The sequence below is a fragment of the Rutidosis leptorrhynchoides genome, chromosome 9 (genome assembly GCF_046630445.1).
Source record: "Rutidosis leptorrhynchoides isolate AG116_Rl617_1_P2 chromosome 9, CSIRO_AGI_Rlap_v1, whole genome shotgun sequence".
Lineage (NCBI taxonomy): Eukaryota > Viridiplantae > Streptophyta > Magnoliopsida > Asterales > Asteraceae > Rutidosis > Rutidosis leptorrhynchoides.
Genome location: NC_092341.1, coordinates 98,744,848 through 98,767,402, shown reverse-complemented (window position 1 = coordinate 98,767,402; position 22,555 = coordinate 98,744,848). Strand labels below are relative to the sequence as shown.

The following is a 22,555-nucleotide window of genomic DNA, read 5'->3' as shown; positions in this document are numbered from 1 at the left end:
TATCTGATCCCCTTAAGATTATTAGTTAAACTCTTGTTCTAACAATACAACTCACCTTATTAAGAGTTGTATAAATTAAACCACTACAAAGAAAGAAGAAGAAGAAGAAGAAGAAGAAGAAGAATAAAGGGTTACATAACAAATTTGTCCTCCACTAAACAAAATTAACAAATAAAATACCAACGGTAAAATCTTCAAAAACAAGAAAATTCTATTTTTGTTTAGCATCTTATCGTCTCCTCTCCCATAAACAAAGGATCATGGTAGCCTTCGTAAACTATCGAGCTGCAACAAAAGTTTCAAGTTTTCAACGCTTTCCAGCACCAATTTTCTTACTGGGCATAGAGTTCTCCTCATCATCAAACTGTATATCACCATAATACTCCCACATTCCATATCTTTTGGTACGCGCTTCTAACTGATACTTTTCTAATTCGCCAAGAATTTGTTGTATTTCTTTAGGCTCCCATCTCTTCTTTTTCTCCAACCTTGCCAATCCTCCCTGCACCAATTTTCAAATTTTTTAAGAATATAATAAAATCTAAATAGACTATAGAGGTGCCCCTCATCCAAACTGGTACCAGTAAATGGGTCCATTATTGGTACATTAAAGTAAAATGTAGAAAGGAAATAAGGTCAAATGTACAACTTTAGCTTAAACTTTTTCTGAAAGATTATTTTGGCCGGTGGCAGAACTTGAACCCTGTAGGATTAATGTGCAAGGCACAACATAACTATATGGCTAAATTCATTTGAGCCTTCGGGGTCACACATATATACACCTAGATGCCAAATATATATATATATATATATATATATATATATATATATATATATATATATATATATATATATATATATATATATATATATATATATATATATATATATATATATATATATATGATGTATATATATTACTCAAGTAACGAAATAAATAAAAATATTTAATTATAACTTAATTAGTTAATTGACGATTAATTAATATTTATAATTAAATAGAAACTAGTTTCTTGATGGCTACGTAATAATAAGAATTTGACACAAAATAGAATTGGAAACTAAATATAATTCAAAAACAAGATGTACGCGGTTTTTGAGTCGGTTTAACCTTTTTCTCCTCAATATATATTGATGTTTAGTTGGCATGGATAATACACACAAAACAAACTCAGAGAAATTAAAACCTTCAAATTGCTTTTGGTAGTTGTCGTACAAGACAAAAACCAATATTCTGCTTCTTTTCAATTTTGCGAAAACACAATACCATAAACATTGATTCGTAGCATTATTTATATATTAATATAATTTGATTATATTAATAAGTTACTTGGGTTTAGACTAGCATCTATTGGCATTGTTCGAAAGTGTAGTGGACTATCCAAAGAGATGGTCATACCCTTTGATCGTAGGTTTCTCTCCGTTCATCAGTTTCTTCAAGGAAGGTGTACCGTTAACTCCACTTTGTAATTTTTATATTCTTGACAATTATTATTGGTGTAACTGGATTCACGGGAATAAATTAATCGTGTGCATGTTTTTAAATAAGTGGTTATTTAATCTTGTAATTTTTGTTCATAAAATAATAAAATATTATTATTTTAATTATCCGCTGCGTTAATCTGAATTGTTAAAAGTATACACGATTTTCCATCAGTGGTATCATGAGCCGCTTTTACACCGTCTTAATTGTCGCATGATTTTCTTAGATCTAGCTTTGTGGTGAATTGGTAAAAGTCAAAACTTTATGGTTTTGAAAGTCAACTTTGTTGATTACCTCATGACGTACAAATAAGATCTGAAGAAATTCACTATTTAAATTTTGAATTTAGAATGTTATGGCTTGGATAATTGTTGGTTATTTAATATTTATTTTATTCCATGGTTATACACATGCATTGTAACCATGGACAAGCCATATATAGGTTTAATAATGTTGTTATTAAATTGTGATTGCATACATAGCCCATAATGCCCCGACCAATGTGTGATTGTTGTGATTGTTGGTTACGGCAATTTTATGCCATGTTGTTTTTGATTTAATTGGAGGCCATAGAAGCCAAAGTTGTATTTTGTGTATTTTCAATTTCATAGTATTGTATTTAGGTTTATTTCAATTTGAAAATGTACTAGACTAGTCGTATTTTCAATTTTGAATAAATGTAATAAGATTAAGATTGAAGATAAAGATGCAACTTGGAGCTTGACTTAGAAGATGGTGAACAGGTCAATTTAAAAATGATGGCGTTCGGCAAGTTTTCACTTGGATCTTAAATCAAGTGGGAGCTATGGTTTGTCCTTAGTTAGACCTCTTGATCCCACGACGGCTCATGGGAACAAGCATAGGATATTTTGGGCTAGGCTATGTATGTGTGTGATGCATGGTTGTGTTTTATTTATTGCATTTTATATTTAATTGTTGATTATAATATATGCAAATTGTTTTTGATGAAAACATAAAATAAAATCAGTAACGAGTTTTAAAGATTAAAATTGATGATTTTAAAAATATTAAACTCTAACGAGTTTAAAGTTAAATGTTTTTTGAAACTCAAATAATATATATGGGTGACATCTTTTAAAATTGTTTTAAAACGATACACGTTTGTGTATTTGTTAATTTTTATATTAAATAGAGTAACAAACTAGACACACAAACACGATCGACATATATAAATGGTTAAAATGTTTTAACAATAAGTGTAACGAATCTTGTTTGCATGCATTATTCGTTAACACAAACTTTTTCAATATACCCGTCAAATTTAAGTCATGCCATCCAATGAGCTTGCAAACACTCCTCGTTATTTTTTGATTACGGTGAGACCTAATTGAATTATAGCCACGAGGTGGATTTTTAGTTACGAGTGAGACTAGGCTAAATTTCCACTGTTTCTAAATTGGACGACTTAATCGTATTCACTGTGAGACCTGAGTTCGAGGCAAAGATGGGACAAACACGCCAGTAGATAATAGTAGTTTGTTGGACTACACATATCTCTAGGTCCCATAAAGATCTAAGAGTTGCACTTGTGATGCAATTGGTACCCGCTACCTACCAATAGACTTCATAACTGCTAGCTGATCAACAGATGTGGCTATGGAATCTCTATGTAGATCTTAGGCTTTCTTAAATTAATTGTTTTTAAAATATATAAAAACTTGGGTAGTTAATTTATTAAAGTTTTATATCGAAAATACTAAATTGAATCTTGTTCTTTTGTAGATGTCAAACAATCAAAAGGTAAACCAAAACACTCTTCGTTCTTTGTTGGAGAAGGAGAAACTCAATGGTTCAAAATTCCTAGACTGGTACCGCAACTTGAGAATCGTTCTCAAATATGAAGGGAAGTGGAACAAAATTGAAGAGCCCTTACCCGAAGCTCCTCCTGAGACAGCTACTGCTGCTCAAAAGAATGCTTATCAAAAGTTGTTTGATGAGCAAGAGAAGATAGCTTTAATCATGCTTGCTAGTATGACTTCTGACCTCCAAAAGGAAATGGAAGATCGTACAGCATATGATATGATGACTGAGCTGAAAAATATGTTTCAGAAACAAGCTAGTCAAGAGTTATATGAAACTTATAAGCTTCTTCAAACATGCAAAATGGAGGAGGGTCAATCAGTGAGCTCTCATGTCTTGAAAATGAAAAGCTACAGGAAAAACTTGGAACGACCTTGCCGCCTAACTTGGCTGTGAACACGGTTTTGGCTTCACTACCAAAATCGTATCACCAATTTGTGATGAATTACAATATGCAAGGTTGGGAGAAATCTCTGGCAGAGGTGCACTCGATGCTCAAAACTGCTGAACAGAATATTCCATCTAAGGTTTCCAATCCGGGTGTCCTAATGATTAGGGATGGTAAGGTGAAAAAGAATAAGTCAAAAACTTGGGGAAAAGGAAAAGGAAAGTCAATTGCTAAGAAGAAGATTCCACCACCTCCCAAGAAAGAAAAACCTGCGAAAGACGTCGAATGTTTCCACTGTGGAAAAGTTGGCCACTGGAGGAGGAACTGTCCCTCCTACCTATGTGAGTTGAGAAAAGGCAAAGCTAGCAAAGCTGGCGAAGCCAGCAAATCAAGTATATTTCATATACAGTTATATACTTTTTCTAGTGATTCCTGGATTTTTGATACTGGTTGTGGTACTCACATCTGTAACAATATGCAGGAAATGAGAAGAAGTAAGAGACTGAAGAAAGGCACATTGGATTTAAGAGTGGGCAATGGGGATCGAGCAGCTGTTGAAGCTATTGGAACTTATGAGCTTACTCTACCCAGTGGTCTTATTGTTTTGTTGGAACAATGTCATTATGCTCCTAGTATTACGAGCAACGTAGTTTCAGTTTCTCTTTTGAAAGATGTTGGTTTTGAACTTACATTTACGCACTTTGGTATTTCAGTTTCTAAGGATAATATCTTTTATTTTAATGCTTATCCACGTGATGGTATTTTTGAAATTGATATGCATGGTGTGATTTCAAACAATAATTCTGTATATACCTGTACTGCTAAACAAATCAAGCAAGACTTGAATAATACCTATCTATGGCATTGTCGTCTTGGTCATATAAACAAACAACGCATTTCAAAACTCCAATCTGATGGGATTTTGGAATCAACTGGCTCTGAGTCACTTGATTTGTGCAAGTCATGTTTATGTGGAAAGATGACAAAGGCTCCTTTCTCCGGTTTAGGTGAAAGAGCTAAAGATCTTTTAGGACTAATACATACTGATGTATGTGGCCCTTTTAGAACTATGTCTAGACATGGTGAATCATACTTCATTACATTTACTGATGATTATAGTAGATATGATTATGTTTACTTGCTGAAAAATAAACATGAAGTTTTTGAAACGTTCAAAATCTTCCAAAATGAAGTAGAAAATCAACTTGGAAAGACCATTAAAGCCCTTCGCTCTGATCGGGGAGGGGAATATATGAGTCAAGAGTTTTTGGACCACTTGAAGAATTGTGGGATTGCATCACAGTTCACTTCACCTTACACACCACAACATAATGGTGTGTCTGAACGGAGGAATCGAACTTTACTTGATATGGTTCGATCTATGATGAGTCTAACTACTCTACCAATTTCTTTTTGGGGTTATGCATTAGAGTTTGCTGCACGCATGCTCAATATGGTTCCAACCAAGAAGGTAGAAAAGACACCATATGAGTTATGGCATGGAAAGAGTCCTAAGTTGTCTTATTTGAAAGTCTGGGGTTGTGAAGCGTATATGAAACGTGACACTTCAAACAAGTTAGAACCTAGAGGTATCAAATGTCACTTTGTGGGATACCCAAAGGAAACAATGGGTTACTACTTTTACTACCAAGCTGAAAACAAAGTGTTTACTGCTCGGTTTGCTGAATTCTTTGAAAGAGATCTTCTTTTTTAAGAAGTCAGTGGGAGTAAAGTAGATTTTGAAGAAATTCAAGAATCAGAAAGTGACATACCTTCTGAAGGCACTAGCCAATCGCACGTTGAAGCTGAACACACTGTTGGTGAGCCAGAACGTGTTGCACCTGTAATTCATAGATCTAGTAGAACTCCTCATCGACCAGAGAAGCTAAATCTTCTGATTAATTCAGATGAACCTCATCTAGGGGATTATGATGAACCCTCTAGCTACGGTGAGACCATATCAGATCCAGAATCTGAAAAATGGAAAGATGCTATGAAGGCAGAGATGCAGTCCATGAAAGATAATCAAGTATGGGACTTGATTGATCTTCCACCCAATTACAGGACAGTAGGGTGTAAATGGGTCTTCAAGAAGAAGGCTGACATGGACGGTAATGTAAACATTTTTAAGGCTCGATTGGTGGCAAAAGGTTATACTCAAACTCAAGTAATTGATTATGAGAAAACTTTTTCACCAGTCGCGAGCATTAAATCAATTAGGATACTTATTGCCATAGCTGCCTTTCATGATTATGAAATATGGCAAATGGATATCAAAACCGCTTTCTTAAATGGAGACCTAAGCAAGGACGTATATATGGTTCAGCCAGAAGGGTTTGTGAATCCTAAGCATCCTAATAAAGTATGCAAGCTTCTAAATTCCATTTATGGATTGAAGCAAGCATCCAGGAGTTGGAATCTCAAGTTTGATGAGAAAATTAAAGAGTTTGGTTTTTCTCAAAACGGAGACGAGCCCTGTGTTTACATTAGAACTAGTGGAAGCAAAGTGGTCTTCTTGATCTTGTATGTTGATGATATACTACTTATTGGAAATGACATTCCAACTTTGCAAGATGTCAAGTTTTGGCTTAGTAAATGTTTTTCCATGAAGGATCTTAGAGAAGCTAAATATATTCTTGGAATCGGGATCTATAGAAATAGATCCAAAAGGCTTATTGGTTTGAATCAAAGTACATACATTGACAAAATCTTGCGTAGATTTAGCATGCAGAACTCTAAGCGCGGAGCATTGCCCGTGCAAAAGGGTGTAATCTTGAGCAAGTCTCAAAGTCCTATCACACCTGATGAGATAAGACGAATGAAAGGTATCCCATATGCTTCGGCTATAGGATCCATCATGTATGCCATGTTATGTACTAGACCTGATGTCTCGTTATCTTTGAGTTTGACGAGTCGCTATCAACAGAATCCAGGTGAAGAACATTGGATGGCTGTTAAGAACATTCTTAAGTATTTGCGGAGAACTAAAGATATGTTCTTGGTTTACGGTGGTTTGAAAGAAGAGTTGAGTATTAAGTGCTATACAGATGCTAGTTTTCAAACTGATCGAGATGATTCTCGATCCCAGTCAGGATATGTCTTTGTCATGAATGGTGGGGCAGTTGATTGGAAGAGTTCGAAGCAGAGCACAGTTGCACAGTCTACAACAGAAGCAGAATACATTGCTGCCTCAGAAGCTGCACAGCAAGCTGTTTGGATTCGGAAGTTTATTGCTGAACTCGGAGTAGTTCCCAGCATTGAATCCCCTATGGAAATGTACTGTGATAATTCAAGTGCTATTATACTTGTGAAAGAATCACGTGTACGTAAGGGTAGCAGACACATTCTTTGAAAGTTTGACTACATTCAAGAAGTCATTGAGAGGAATGATATTAGTATTCTTAAGGTTCATACAGATGATAATGTGGCTGATCCGTTCACGAATCCCATGACACATAACAAGCATGATGATCATGCTAGTAATATTGGACTTCGTTATGCTGCTGATCTTTTTAATTTGTAATTTAGTATTTGGATAATTTTGGAACATTAAGCAGTTTTATCTTAATGAATCGATATATAGTTGGTATGATCGTTTTCATTTATATCACTGTGTTCTATATTAGCATGTTTAATCCATGAATAGTTGTTGATTATTCAAAATCTCCATAATCGGTCATGTTATGGGAATAACATGAATTAAGATTAATATGAATGTTTGGTTATATTTATTGATGATAAATAGTTAACTTGTAGAGACCAAATTCATATGTATTCATTGATGATGAATATTGAAATGACCCATTCGAGATATCACTACTTGGATCGTTGTCAGTAGTGAATCTTTTAGTGATTATGTCTTTATGTCCTTAGACTTGAGATGCACGCCCATTTCGATGTGTGGAATATTGTACTTTGATATGGTTAAACACTGTCCTGAATAAGGCTGTAATAAAGGCCATTATTGGGTATAATGTAAAGCTCGTGAGAGACACGTGTATGCAAAATAGGATTTGTTCCTCCAAAATGTTTGGAGTTAGATACTTTTGAGCTCCTCGATGAATGAATAAGATATTTGTGTGGCCCACCCAGATGTAATTAAGATGATACTTAATTAATTTGGTGATCTAATTCAGTTCTAAGATCGAGAAATAAAAGTGTTAAACAAATGAGAATGACTAACGATCCATATCTCAAGTTTAACTAAAGTATCTGAAACAAAGGGACGAATGACATTTAACACTCATCATAAGCAGTTCCGAGAAACTACCCTCACGTGAATTTAGGGATAATGGCCTGTTGCTAGATGGTATCCATTATCTGTATAGTTACTTGGTGTTGTACCATGCACAAGTGGGAGTCTGTAGGATTAATGTGCAAGGCACAACATAACTATATGGCTAAATTCATTTGAGCCTTCGGGGTCACACATATATACACCTAGACGCCAAATAATATATATATATATATATATATATATATATATATATATATATATATATATATATATATATATATATATATATATATATATATATATATATATGATGTATATATATATATATATTACTCAAGTAACGAAATAAATAAAAATATTTAATTATAACTGAATTAGTTAATTGACGATTAATTAATATTTATAATTAAATAGAAACTAGTTTCTTGATGGCTACGTAATAATAAGAATTTGACACAAAATAGAATTGGAAAACTGAATATAATTCAAAAACAAGATGTACGCGGTTTTTGAGTCGGTTTAACCTTTTTCTCCTCAATATATATTGATGTTTAGTTGGCATGGGTAATACACACAAAACAAACTCAGAGAAATTAAAACCTTTAAATTGCTTTTGGTAGTTGTCGTACAAGACAAAAACCAATATTATGCTTCTTTTCAATTTTGCGAAAACACAATACCATAAACATTGATTCGTAGCATTCTTTATATATTAATATAATTTGATTATATTAATAAGTTACTTGGGTTTGGACTAGCATCTATTGGTGTTGTTCGAAAGTGTAGTGAACTATCCAAAGAGACGGTCATACCCTTTGATCGTAGGTTTCTCTCCGTTCATCAGTTTCTTCAAGGAAGGTATACCGTTAACTCCACTTTGTAATTTTTATATTCTTGACAATTATTATTGGTGTAACTGGATCCATGGGAATAAATTAATCGTGTGCATGTTTTTAAATAAGTGGTTATTTAATCTTGTAATTTTTGTTCATAAAATAATAAAAGATTATTATTTTAATTATCTGCTGCGTTAATCTGAATTGTTAAAAGTACACACGATTTTCCATCAAACCCGACCACAAATTGGCCGGTTGCAAACATTTATTAAATTTTTCAATGACAGCTGGGCCGGACACTAAAAAAACCTTATCTTTTAGTGAAAAAAAAAATTTAGTGTATTTTTTTTAATCCAGTTGGGGCGGATGCCCCTCCCAGTCTACACAAACACCCGCCTCTGATTTTGGCCTTTTCGTTACATGTTGGATTAGATATGGTTTCCACTACAATCAATTTTATAGATTGCATTTTGGGTATGGATGGTAAGACTAGTTGGTAGGTGGTATATATTAGCTAGTAGATGTTAGCTTTTCATATATAATTAAATTTAGATTAGATGTTTGGCAAAATAGCTGAATATTTGAAACTGAAACTGTTAAAAAAAGTAGAATGACAAATAAAACTAGAAACTTTTTCTCAACGCTAGTTCTAGTAGTTTTTAGCTTCTAGCTTTTTCTCTCCGTCTAAAAGCTTTAAACACTTTTAATCAAACGAAGCTTTTTATCAAATATGAGCATATTAAGCTTTCACGAGCTCCAAAAGGGTCCTTACCAAACATACCCTTTATCTCAGAATAAAAGTATGAAGAGCTTATGGGGGAAACATGTTTGTTGCCCGAAACAGAAACTCAAACAAAAGTACAGTAGAAACTCGATAAATTAATACTCGATTATTTAATAAACTCTATAAGATAATGTTTTTTGCCGGTTCCGACTTGGGGATAGGGTGCTAAATAAATAATTCGCTAAAATTATAAGATAATACAATTTTGATAATTTCTTTAGACCCCATATAAAATATAAATTAATAATTCCTTATACAGTATATAACATATTACATGAATGATTTATGAAGGTTTCTTAAAAAATGACTCAAATGTCTTTTGTTTTTTGTTGAAATCAATTTCCCCTTGAATCTCATCTCTAATTTTCCTTAGCATGGTAAGAACTTCTGGTGTTGTTTTCTCATAGCTCAACAAGAAATTATTCAATGTGATTGCCGCTTTAATAGCTTCGTTTCGCGAAGGGGGCTCCATTGTAGAACTTTCATCATCTTCTTCATCGATATCATCTTTATTAATTCTAATAACGCTTTCAATAATTTCTTCATCAGTCAACAACTGTGCAACTACATTTTCTTCTGGGTGAGTTAGAACATCTTCGACATCTATTGCATTGCGATAACCCAACTCTTTGATCAAATTCTAAAGTTCTTGAGTGCTTTCACCACCTTCATCTGAGTTCTCAAAATTCATGTTATCTGTTGATTGAAGTTTACAATGACGAAAGCAGTTCGCAATTGTATTTGCACGAACATCCATAGTCCATGCTAAAAATGCTGAAATTTTTTAATTCCATATCTTGCTTTGAACTTTCCAAGCCAACCAATAGAAAAAGTAAAGTCCGGAGTATCCACTGGATACATATATTTCATGAACTTTTTCGCCTTCTCGATGATTAGTTCACCTGTCATATTCACATGCAAGGTTGTAAAAAACTCTATTCGGGGATTAATCGGTCGGGACATTTGAAGGATTAATCGGCAATTCGGAGATTAATCGGGGATTAATCAGATGGTGACCAATGTAGACTTTTATGAATATATATAATAAAAATAAATAATAAATATAAATATATTAAAAATAACAGTTTCCAAAATGAATATTTTATTAAATAAATTTTTTTTGTCCGAATTACTCCGTTTGATCCCGAATTAATCTGATTAATCCCGTTTAATCGTGTTTGACTGAATTAATCGGCGTTGATCGTTTTTAATAGCGAATTACATTAAACTTAACGGAAGTGTTAAATTTCCGTTTAATCACCGATTAATCGCCGTTTAATCCCGTTTTTTGCAACACTATTCACATGTTCTTGATATTGAAGAATCCATTCATAGAGAGATTTTTCTAGGTCAGGAAATTTTGCCGGTTTGTGTCGCTTAACATCGCCTCTTTCGGGAGCAAGTGAGAGATACTCTAAAGACCGCTTAACTGTATTCGATATTATCGCTTGACTCACCTGCAAACCATAGTTACTATGAACCTATTCTTGCAATTGCTTTTGAGTGAGACTTGGATTATCCTTGTTGTGCTTGTATAATGCTCTTCGAATCTCGTCTGTCATTGTTGTTTTTTTCACACCTTTAAGATGGGAAGCCATGTTTTGTGTATGATTTGTTTGTGTTAACCTATTTTGATCTTGTATTTATATAGAAAATATTTTTAATGTCTATAAAGTGATACATTGAACACAAAAAGCATAATAAGGTGAGAGATTGAAGGTTTCTTTCAAATTGGACCGTTCATTTGATATACATGCATTGTATACAATAATTAAGTGGAAGGTTGAAAGGTGTTTGTAAACTAAGTATTCTACTATAAATTTATAAAATATTAATTAATATATAAATTATTAATTATTAATTTATCGATTAATTAATAACTCTTTTAATTAATAAATTTTGGTGGTCCCAAGTATATTATTTTATAGAGTTTCTACTGTAGGTGGTTTTAACGCAACATGCCCTCTTTTTAATGTTTATAAATCATCATTCTTTAATACGGAGTATTACTCTTATTTACTCGTACTTAATATCATTTTGTACTCCTAATATAGTACAGGGTACACTAAGTCACTAACTATTTATAAAAATAAAGTTACCAAATTGAAACAAAAGAGAGTACCTTGAGCATAGTAGCATTAACACTGATATCAGACTCATCGATTTTACTAACCAAGAGAATACTTCCAGTTGCTTGTCCCTTGTCCTTTAGCTTACCACCCGAACCATCTCGGTCTCAATTACAACCCTATATTCCTTTGGCTCACTAAGTATGGTTTCGCTTAAATGCACAGCCGCTTCTTGCAATTGACTATAATCGTCCTCAAATGCAGGTACCTTTACGTAAGCAAGTTGAAAATGTTGGGCTAGCCCGGGTGCAGAAGATACAGATGGATCTAACGGGCGTAACTGACTGTAAGGGTGTGTTTGATAAAACTGAATGATTTAGCGTTGAATGGTTCAGAATCTGAATGGTTCAGACCTCTGAATAAAGTTTGTTCTGAATGAAAATAAGCTGTTTGATAATCGTTTTATATTAACGATATGAATTGAGTAAAATTACTTTATTAACGTGTTACATGAATAAAAAATACAATATACTTGTTGGTTAAACGTTCTGGATATGATTTGAAACCAATATTACAGAAAATTTAGGCTCTTAATGGTTAAGAGGGTGCTTCAACTCTGAATGGTTCAGCACTGAATTCTGAACCATTCAGTACCGTATGTCATTCAGAGGTTAGAAACAAACACGCTGAATGCTGAATGGTTCAGCATTCAGCACTGAATGATTCCATTAAGAGGCAAACAAACGCACCCACGGTTTCTTAGTTTCCATAGTCGATGTAGAACACTTCGAATTAGTCTTTAGTTGATTGAACAACACCACGTGGACTGTTTACAACCTTTCACTACGAAATCAAAATTAAAAAATTATAATTCAAGGAGAATTCCCCGAGTTTAGAGATAATGAACTATCCCCATTTATCATTGAACTGGTCAAATGAGTCAAACAAAAATACTTAGGGTAGTAAGGAAACAGGTCGGATAATCCTAATAAATTCACTAAAAGAGGATTAATGGAAGTTGACCCACTTTGACTTTGACCGATTTTGACCCGTTGAAAGCTTTTAACAAGATTAATCTAGCCTGCTTCTAAAAACGATTAAACATGGGTTAATCCCGATTTTACAACCATGACTATATCTTCAATGTATAGAACCGCTTAAATCATTTGCCCATTATGATAATTATATTTTTCACACAACCAATAATAAAACATAGAATTTTTTAAACATAGTCCTGAGGGTTATCTTTTAAGATTTTAAGACATGCTTAAATGACTTGTAAGTTGCTAGTAACTACCCTACTTAACTTTTGTGTACAACTAATTATGCATAAATAATTTTCTTAAACATGACCTTTAGGGTTAAGACTAGAATAATTTTTTTGAAAATATTTATTATTTCCGAAAAAGGACAAATGAGTGTTTCCAGATCAACCAACCTCGTCTATTTTGACACATACTAACTAATGACCCAAACATGCACCCATGTTTTTCCAATCATGCACATCTTTGCCCCTCAAGCGAGCTTTTTAGTACCAAATATCACATATCACTGAAAGTAAACAAAACTCGCCATAGCTCGGTTCCAATAGTTATCTTGACTAAACTGAGCAAGAACAATATCACCCTTTTTTAGGTTAAATGCACCAATCGTAGGTGCTTCTTTAATGTTTAAAGCAGCAAGTTGTTACTGAATGGATGCAACTTTCTAATCTGCAACGGCCTGGACATAGAATTTTCCACCACCTAGGACTTTGGACACCACTGGCTCAAATTAAAACAATTTAGACTTAAATATCCAAAACAGTTACAATTTCAATATACTAAAAAAAAAAAAAAAAAAATTCTACGAATCTTAAATTCTTCTTACTGTTTTTTTATCTGGTGCTGGATCATTAGTAACTTTAATGTAAGATCTTAATCTTAATGGCTGATTATAAATAGAAACACAATAGCAAACAATATGGACAATAAAACTCACAAGTGCAGCTAAACTCTTGATTTTTTAACTGAATAATAAAAACTAAAAAGATAACAGGATGATAAACCTCCACAGTTAACAGATAAAAAACATAAACCTTCACGGTTAAATGTTCTGCACAGCTTGTGCCAAACGTGAAAACTGACGGGTGATTTTATTAATATCTCATAAAAAAACTGAGTTACAAAAAGAAATGTAAAGGAATATAAATAAATACTAAAAACAAGATAAGTTTAATAAAGAAAGTAAATAATTATAATTGAAATAGAAAATTTGCTGGAACTTCTTTTCTTTTACTCCAAGTTTATCACCCCAAGCCCATTCGATCCTCACATAACTCAATATAATTGTGCAGCCCAACTTTTATCTTCCTCGACCAATTCTGATACGTATCTTCTAGGGATGGTATTCGGTACAGAACCGGTACCGAAACCGAATAAGTTTGTTGGAAGCTAAACTTGATTTTGGGCCATGTGTTTGGATTTGGGCTTGCAAGTATACAAGTGTATTATATCAAGATTATAGTCCATTATCTAGAAATTTCAAGTAATATGTAGTAAGTGTGTAGAATAATCATGTAAAATATCTAAGTCTAGAAAATACTTAGGAAATATCTAGATATTAGTAGATAATGAAGTATTCTAGACTACTCCATTGAGTAGTATAAATAGAGGGATTCACCTCTCATTTGTAATCAAGCAAATCAAGTAATAAACAAAGCCTTCAAGATCAATCAAACATCTAAATCATCAATCCTCTTTTCTACAATTAATATATACATAGCCTCCTATTTCTAACAAACTTAACCAATACCAGTTCGGTACTGGTGAAAGGACCCGTTCATATACATTATAAAGGATTCACAATAGTTGATTACATCGCGAGGTATTTGACCTCTATATGATACATTTTACAAACATTGCATTCGTTTTTAAAAGACATACTTTCTTTACAATGAAAATTGACGGTATGCACACCATTTCATAATACATCCAACTATAATTGACTTAATAATAATCTTGATGAACTCAATGACTCGAATGCAACGTCTTTCAAAATATACCATGAATGACTCCAAGTAATATCCTTAAAATGAGCTAATGCACAGCGGAAGATTTCTTTAATACCTGAGAATAAACATGCTTTAAAGTGTCAACCAAAAGGTTGGTGAGTTCATAGGTTTATCATAACAATCATTTCAATATATTAATAGACCACAAGATTTCCGTTTATAAATATATGTACACTCGCAAGTGTATAAAAGTATTCTATAAGTTGTAGGCACCCGGTAATAAGCCTTAACGTTCATGTTTTACCCTCTGAAGTACACCAGATCAGGTGTGTTTATAATAACCTCAAAGTACTAAAGCATCCCATAGTCAGGATGGGGTTTGTCAGGCCCAATAGATCTATCTTTAGGATTCGCGCCTAACGTACATAGACAAGTAGTTTAATGTTACCAAGCTAAGGGTATATTTCTGGTTTAAACCCACGTAGAATTAGTTTTAGTACTTGTGCCTATTTCGTAAAACATTTATAAAAACAGCGCATGTATTCTCAGTCCCAAAAATATATATAAAAGGGAGCAAATGAAACTCACCATACTGTATTTCGTAGTAAAAATACATATAACGTCATTTAACAAGTGCAAGGTTGGCCTCGGATTCACGAACCTATATTAATTATATATATTTATATGTTGGTCAATATTTGTCTAACAATTTTTGGTCAAGTCATAGTATACCACAATCCTAATGCTCGAGACTAGTATCCAAAAGTCAACAAATGTCAACAAAAGTCAACTTGACCCAAAATGACTTCTAAAATTTATACGTGTTTATTATATAACTTAACTATAGTCGTTTTATATATTTAAATATATTTATAATAATAAAAGTCATTTATTAATAAAAATTTATATTAACGTTTATATATGATAAAATATACTTTTATATATCTTAAGTAGTAAAATTTATAAAGTTCACTTAATATCGTAAAACTATAGTGGTAAGTATTATTAATGTAATTATATTACGCGTGGTGAAAAATATCTTTGTATCCCCTATTTATTTGATAAAATAATAGTGATCATAATAATAATAAGTAAAAGTTGTATTATTTTGTAATAATAATTATTATTATTCTATAAAAAAATAACAATATTTATATTTACTAAAATTGTTATTATGATAAAATGATAATACTAACATAATAGTAATAATGATATTTTATAATAACAATGATATTTCCATTAAAATAATAACGACGATGGTAATAATGATAATTTTAACAATAATACTAAAATTTAGTTGACTATAACTTCTAATCCGTTCATCGAAACCATTCGATATCTAAATGAAAAGTTCTTAATTTTTCACTAGCTTTCCAACGACATGCATATCGTATACCCTATCTCAGTAGTATATGTATCTAATTCAGGATTCAAAAAACCTATCTAAGGACAATATCGAATGTACAAGTATGCATAATCCTATATACTCGAGCACTAGTCAGGGATACACTATTGATATATAAAATTTAAGTTATGAGTGCTCACGTATCAATATTGAGATTCAATATTGCAGGAAAGTACATAGACGCAACGGAGATGATAAACACTAGATTGACCTCACGAGCATACCCATGAACCATACCCATCACCTCCATAGCTATAACCCATAATTTCCTTAGCTTCGACTCATTCAAAAAAACTATTTTGAAATCATTCGGACAGCACTCCGTCGTAATATTTTATGTATACTAATAATATGTTGAAATAATACAGAGCAATATATATATATATATATATATATATATATATATATATATATATATATATATATATATATATATATATATATATATATATATATATATATATATATATATATATGTATATGTAAATCGATTGAGAGAGTTTAGAGAAATATATTTTCAAGTTTCTATGAAATAATGAAACCTATTGAATTCTATTTATAATAGATTTTTGAATTATTAAAGTGAATTATTAAAGTATGAATTATTAAAGTGAATTATTAAATTATGAATTATTAAAGTGAATTATTAAAGTATGAATTATTAAAGTGATGTTATGCGAGGTGTATATAAAATAGTATTATTTTTACAACGAAATACTATTAAATACGATACAATTTTACACAAGATATTTATTTATTTATAGAATGGATATACCTAAACCTTGCTACAACACTTATAGGCAGTGTACCTAATCGTACAGTAGTGTAGTTTTTAGTAAGTCCGGTTCGTTCCATAGGGATACACTTAAACAAGCTTAACGCTATATATTTAAAAACTATATTTGTAAAAATACAAAAATATATATAAGTAATATTATTATTATAAAAGGGGGGTTTTACCGTTTAATGACCGGTTTGACGATTTTTAAAACTTTAGTCGCAGTTAAAACCTAATGTAAAATATTAAAAATAAATATAACTTAATTTAAAGCATAAAGTAAATAACGATAATGAAATTGCGATAAATAAAAGTGCGATAAAATACGAAGAAAATAAATAAAAGTGCGATAATTAGAAGTGCAATTAAATATAAAATAAAGGAAATTAAATATGAAATAAAGGAATTATGCTTATTTAAACTTCCGTAATCATGATGGTTGACGTGTTGATTTTTAGTTTATTCCCATAGGTTAATTGTCCTTTGTCCTGGATTATTCAATATGTCCGTCTGGTTTTTGTCCATAACAGTCCATCGGTCATAAATTTAAAGTGCGAGTGTCCTCGTCAAATTATTCTTATTCCCGAAGTCAAATATTCCAACTAATTGGGGACTTAAACTGTAACAAGGTCTTAATACTTTGTTTAATAATTACACCAGGATATCGACTGCGTGTAACCCAAGGTTTTAATACTTTGTTATCAATTATGCCAAGTATCCTTGTACATAATTTCACCCCTGTTTTAATAATTCCATAGACTATTAATCCATTCCCGTGTCCGGTTAAATGAACGATTATTCGTACATATAAATATCCCGCCCATCGTGTTCGATCGAGTGTATATGGTTATTTATAGGTACGTCCAATTGTAAATCTTTATATTAAAATTAACAAACTATCATTTAGTTAAACAAATATAAAGCCCATTAATAGCCCATAGTCTAAATTCCACAAGTGTCGTTCTTTTTTCCAAACCCCAATTATGGTACAAAGCCCAATTACCCAATTTTAAATATTTTAGCCCAACATCATGATTACTTCGGCATTAAATAAGCATAATAATAACTTAGCTACGAGACATTAAATTAAAAATAACATTAACCATAACTTACAGTGATTAAAAATAGCGTAGCGTTACACGGACAGAATTTCGACTTACACCTTACAACATTCGCTAACATACCCTTATTAGTAGAATTTAAAATTAAAATTAAAATTATAATATAAATATATATATACATATATATATACGAGTGATAGATAGAAAGGAAAGAAAAAGATGTAAAATTCGTGCAGAATTCGATGGCTTTTATAGGTCCACATTGCACTGTAGAGTTCCGCGAGTGCTGAGGTTTCCTTCAAAAAAGTACCGCGAGTGCGGAGGTCTGAAAACAGCTCACATATTAGATCCAAAATGTGGGCTGCGTAAAATTATATTATATAATAATATATATAATTAATTATATATATTATTTTATTCTTATGCATAGTTGACTTGAAATTTTTGGTCCGTCGCGTCAAGCGTTGAGAGTTGACTTTGGTCCCAGTTCCGGATTTTCGAACTTCCTTGCGTACAATTTAATATCTTGTATTTTGCGTTTCGCGTCTTGTACTCTTGTAATTTCGAGACGTTTCTCATCAATAATTGGAACCACTTTGATTGTATTTTGTACTTTTGAGCTTTTTGGTCGTTTGCATCTTTAATTCATCGAATCTGTCTTTTGTCTTCACCTTTTATTATTTAAACGAATATCACTTGTAAATAGGACAATTGCAACTAAAAGCTTGTCTTTCTTGAGAGATAATGCTATGAAATATATGTTCGTTTTTAGCATTATCATAAAGTATGAATTATTAAAGTGAATTATTAAAGTATGAATTATTAAAGTGAATTATTAAAGTATGAATTATTAAAATGAATTATTAAAGTTAAAGTAAAGTAAAAGTAAAGTAAAGGTAAAGTAAAAGTATAGTAAAAGTATAAAAACTATGTATGTATAATACGCTTATAAATATATATAATATTAATATAAATCGTTATATATATTTAATGAAATAAAATATAAATATCGTTATATTTATTATACTGGTTAAGTAATGAGTTGTCAAAAGTGATTCTAGATATTTATAAAAGTTATATACGTTTTAATAATAAAGTTCTTTTTAAACTGAAAACGTCTTTGTACGTTTGAAAATAGATTAATAGAATATTATGGAAACCGATTCTCCACTAACTTTTGTCTAACTTTCGTAAATGATACTTTTTGTTTTTATTTATAAATAGCTTTACAAATTATTCCGAATATCGTTAAGAGGAATAGATTTTCTCAAATCATAGTGGACCTCTCAACAGAGACTTGTAATCATAATTCAATGTTTCTGATAATTTAATCATTTAATATATTTTTTTTAATTTCGTCGATAATCATATTGAAACAAATACATTCATATAAAGCATTATACGTTTAAATACTTTGTTGACATTTTCAATTTATAATATATACACATATACATACATATTCATATATGTTCATTTATTGGTTCGTGAATCATTGGAATTTGGTCGACGTTTAAATGAATGTATAAACATAGTTTAAAATCCTTGAGATTTAACTTAACAAACATTGCTTATCATGTCAGAATAATATAAAGATAAAGTTTAAATTTAGTCAAAAATTTCCGGGTCGTCACAGTACCTACCCGTTAAAGAAATTTAGTCCCTGAAATTTGATAGAGGTCGTCATGGCTAACAATGAGAATGTTATTATGACGATTATAAAGTTTTATCATGTCTAAGAAATATGGATAAAATAATTCGATTACTCGAAGCGTATGAAGGAAGTTATCGTAAATGAAGGAAATAAGATTATAGTGATTCGTCATATCTTTTGACATCATCACAATTGATCTTCGAATTTAAAGAAAATCTTTGTAATCTATATTGGATTTGATGCTTCGGTGATTAAGGAGATTATGATTCTCTTCGAATTAATACGATAATCCATCTTGATTTCTCTGTCGGGTATTTCACTATAAATCCACCTCCTTCGTTTCCTTACAACTCACACCTTCTATTCTTTCTCCCTCAACTCATATTTTAAAGTATTTGTCAATATGCTTCATCCAGTACTGATTCTCGATATACTCCTCACTTTGATATCTGTCGTTCTTCTTTTTCATCTGCCTCCGGAAGAATCTATTTACTTCTACTATACTCTCGGTTTTATAGTGTTTTTAGTTCTTCCGTGTCTTTATATTGCTATATGCATCGATATATAAGGTTTATAATTTTTGGGTGGTTGTTGGGTTTTATATCTTCCCTTATATTTCAAAGTCCCTGTTTCTGTCTTCTATAATCATTGTCATCCACAGTTAATACTCCCTCCTATTTGCTGCGATTTATACTCCAATTTCTATTTTGGAGCTTTGTCCTTTCGTTTCTTCTTCTTGCGATTAAGCATCGCTTGTAATGGTCCATAATTCGCAGATATAAATTTCGGAATGAACATTGTTAATGTTCTAAGAAGGAAATGGTAATGGCACGGTCTTGATTTGTTAAATTACCAGAATACCCTGGAAAAGACCGAATCATCAAGAAATATTTTCTTGATATTTTAGAGGTTAAATAGAATACAAGAGTCGTGTAACATGGCACATGATGATTTTATGATCTGTGAATCATCACGTTTCATTTAAAAACTCAGCATGACTTACTGTAATATAATCACGCCGATCAAGTGTCATTATATTATACTAACTCATGCTTCAGTTCCCAACACTACTTCAAAACATTCATACTTTATACTCGAAGGTTTCATAATTTAGAAACTAAAACAATTTCCTTTATGATGTGATACAGATAACGCGAGGGGATAAATGATTTCAGATAAGAATGATTATGAAAATATCTTCAGAATTATGGAGGATATTTATAATGGAAGATACGATGATATCTTAGAATATTTAAGATAAGAGGATGATGAAGAATATTGTCCGCAAGGGTTTTAGAGTAAGGAGCAAGGTATTTGTTAAGGATTTCAGCAGACACTGAATCATTTGGATTCTTTGAAGGTAGATTTCGTCCTTGTGATTTGTCCACAGCCTCCTTCATACTTTGCTCAATCCGTTTTCCAGTTCCAAACCTTCTTTTTTTCTCAGCTTTACCACCTTACTATTCTTTGTCATCAAACTTTTTACTGTTAAGATCGTTTACAGTTTTTGATGCTTCATCAGCATTTCAAGAACTAGTTTGCAGTTCAAAATATTTTTCAGAACTTCACATTCAAAGTATGTAAGCCCAGGAGATAGACGTTTTACGTACACATATAACTGTTGGCGTAGACATGCTGCGAGATTTCAAAATACTGTTTACTGATTTTCGATGATTCGTATGACAATTCTCGTTACAAGATGCGAATGAGTAAATGATGTAATTTCAATAAATATAATGATTTTTCGAAAAGTCAAAGCTAATTGTAGTTGTTGGTAAGTTTATTGCTAAGGTGGCGAGATATGAAAGGTTCCCCAGTAATGATGACGAAAGGGCAACGTATCTATCGAGGTTATAATAAGACTAGTCCGACTGAAAAGTCGAAGTTGACTTGCTGGAGCTGTGACAAAACTGGCTACTTTGAAAAGGAATTGAAAAGTCATTTTAGCTAATAAATGCCAAAGGGTCTGACACGGATACGCGTCGAACTATGACTTTGGCTTCGAGAGCTTTTTAGGTACATAACTGTGGGTAATATGTGGTTGGATCATCATCTCGGTTGTTCATTGTTTGAAGTGTCTTCAAAAACTTCGAAGAGTTTGAACACAGTTTGTAATCGTTAATATACATATGATGTTCTAACACAGTTTTGAAGTCAAAGTATAGCTTTGAAAGATGTAGGAATCTAAGAGTGATGTCTTCTGTTAAATCATGACTTGGATTTTGATTTGTCAAAATCAGAATGCGTAATCAAATTTGGGTGAGAATGGTTGTTTTGATTTCTATACAATAATGTATATTGTTGTGAGATTAGGGAGTATAGTTGATGATTTGCGTAATCAGATTCGAAAAATGTAACATATTAATTGTGAATTTATATATCTCTCGGGTATTACCTACCCGTTAAAAAAATTTTCACAATTAATATTTTGTACAACAGAATTTTATTACAGTCTTTATGAAAATATATATGTGCATATTTTCTTCAGATGTAACATAGATTTAATGAGTTAATATTAAATTAAACTCATTTGATTTACGGTTGAAACTAGAACTGACTAATCCCTAAAGACTTTAGAAATTACTTTAACTTTTACGGAGCATTTATTCAATAAAATTGAAATTATAAATTAATACTTCGTTATTTGTTGGTGTTTGTGGAATTCTTGTGAATTTCGCAAGGTACGAATAATGTTATTTGAAAAGTTTCGAGTACATCGACGATGAAAGTGAAAAATCAAACTTATATTTGAATAATTCATTTGATTTATTATGAATTGGGATTTATTGAATTGAGGCAGAGATTGTAGTTAATGATGGTTAAGTTGTGGACGAAGGACGTACATTATTGCATATTAGTAACATGAATTAACCGAGTAGTTAAGATTCACACATAATAGCTTAGTACGAAAATATTTATTATGGTCTAAAAATTTATATATATAAGATATACATATAAATCCTTCAGTGGAAATGAGTTAATACTTCATAACTCATTGATATGACATACTTGTTGTTGATTTATAATGATGTCTACGGTGATTCTTGAAC

The 22,555-nt window shown here is 31.7% G+C and overlaps 1 pseudogene; it reads right to left on the bottom strand.

Moving 5' to 3' along the window:
- Positions 1–307: 307 nt before the first annotated feature.
- LOC139866503 (ribonuclease TUDOR 2-like) overlaps positions 308–22,555 on the bottom strand; it is an 86,322-nt pseudogene continuing 64,074 nt past the window's right edge.